Genomic DNA, 2,367 nt, shown 5'->3' on the forward strand with positions numbered 1-2,367 from the left:
ACAACTCAATTTCGTATTTGTATCCTTTGATTACACCACAGCGTTGTTCAAAAACACGCGCATAACGTATTAAAAGCTCCTGTAGCTCTTCTTTTGTTCTTATGCAAGACGTCCTGACTCACTCACCTTGGCATGGCCTATTTCCTCTTCCTGTGATTGCTCAGTGCCCTGTGCATTTACAAACATGACAACAGGATAGACGAATTGTATTCGAACGTCAACAGTGTCCTTTGGTTTGCTTTATCTCGCGTTTGACTTGACAAGGTCAAATGAATATTGCTGGTCGTTCACAATGAAATGACACTTCCCCTTACCAATGTCAATTTGTGCTTGGTACTTCCAAATGGTGTCCATGCCGATAAGACTGTTTAAAATTAGCCTTTGAACCACAAGAAAAATGCGTTGTAAAGTGAAGCTATCAATTTGAATAGCAATCCATACCGTTTGCCGTTTGGATTTTACAGTTTTGGACTGGAAGCATCGGGCCTCGTTATTGTAATTGATCAAACAGATCCTGTGAAATTATATTCGCGGTAGCTCCAGTGTCAGTACTACGGGTGCGTCTTTAAACCAAGTATTGTGCATTGATTACTGCCTGTACAGTGTCTTCATTTTCATCTGCGCAGTTGGTAATATCTAGCTGACACAAGTCATCTTTGAGACCACCACAGTTACTATATCTAAGAAAAGACTTGTTACTAGTTCCATGCCCCCGCACCTGTTACTGGTCATCAAACGGGGCCCTATGGAGACCAGTTCGAGTTTTCCGAATTACCCTGAGCACTGACCTTCTTGTTCGGGGTAACCTCAGCTATGTGCCCATCATGAATCTGGTCTCATTAGTTAGTATCTCTATTCGAAATTTCGTTGTCCCAGGCCGCTGTTCTAAACGTAATTTTGGTTGTACTGATTATAATCAGGGGCAACGGCCTTGGCGCAGTGGATACACCGGTTCTCGTGAGATCACCGAAGTTAAGCGCTGTCGGGCGTGGCCGGCACTTAGATGGGTGACCATCCGGGCCGCTATGCACTGTTGCCATTTTTCGGGGTGCACTCAGCCTCGTGATGCCAACTGAGGAGCTACTCGACCGAATAGTAGCGGCTTCGGTCAAGAATACCATTATAATGACTGGGAGAGCAGTGTGCTGACCCCACGCCCCTCCTATCCGCATCCTCCTCGGAGGATGACACGGCGGTCGGATGCTCCCGGTAGGCCATTCGTGGCCTGAAGACGGAGTGCTTTTTGATTATAGTCACGCGGCGGTGGATTATTTGGTCGCCTGGTTGCGATCTGTACTTGCCAGTTGATGTTCGGGTCATTGTCCCCTGTCGGAGGCGCATTGTACGTTTGCTGACATAACCTGTCTGGCTATTAAATGCTGACCGATTGAAATTCTGTCCTTGGTTATTTTTATATCCTCGCTCGAATTTTTGTCCCTTTCCGTTACCAAAACTGATTCCTGTTAGTATTGCTGCGAGAGGGATAAGGTAGCCAGCCGTGTTGATTGCTATTGCCATGTTGTTCGTTAGTTCGTGTGGGGTCTGCCTACACACTGTCACTCTGTGTTTGTGCAGGTCTCTGTTTGTAGATAAGTTCAATGGAATAGAGAACTAGAGGAAATTCTCTAGATCGTGCTCAGGAGTGGTGATTAATTTCTCACGTATATTAGCTGGAAGTCGGCTTTTCAAAATTTCTAGGACATCTACGTATGACATTGTGTTTGTCCAATAACGGGTATTATTTAGATACTTCACGAAGTATCTTCTGAGCCCATCGTGTTTGCTGCTGAATGCCGCCGCGTTAAACACTTCGCGCCTCGGTCTCTCTTGTATTGCGATGGACCAGAACTTGTCTCGGATAATGTCCTTTCACATTGTTCTTAAGTGCGACTTTTTCGTCCATGACAGTGGTCCACAACAAGGCGCCCTATGTATAACATAACATGAAGCGTACCTTTTGCGTTTGGTCCAATTCCCTGGCAAAACGTTTCACAGGGCTCTTATGAACACGACTGAGTTTGCTTTCTTGCCTTTGGAAGAAAAAACTACCTGTGTCGTAATAAGCCTCCATACACGAGCAAAGTAGAAAGGCGTACATCGCTGTACGTTGGCAGTGTGCCATTGTTTTGATGTGTCGGATCGTATTATCGTATTTCGAATATTTCTGTGCAACAGGGACAGAAGTTGTCATATCCATCCCGCCTGTTGACACCTGATAACTTGCGGTTGAGTGTTCGATTTCCTTTTCAGTGTGACAAACGATGTTAGTCTGTGATTTTTCCTCCACTGCTTTTAACCTCTGATCTATTTCAGCTCTTAGTTCTGCATTCTGTACCTTCATCCCTTCCTCGATCACATCTTCATAAC

Source organism: Schistocerca nitens, chromosome 5 (genome assembly GCF_023898315.1).
Source record: "Schistocerca nitens isolate TAMUIC-IGC-003100 chromosome 5, iqSchNite1.1, whole genome shotgun sequence".
Classification (NCBI taxonomy): domain Eukaryota; kingdom Metazoa; phylum Arthropoda; class Insecta; order Orthoptera; family Acrididae; genus Schistocerca; species Schistocerca nitens.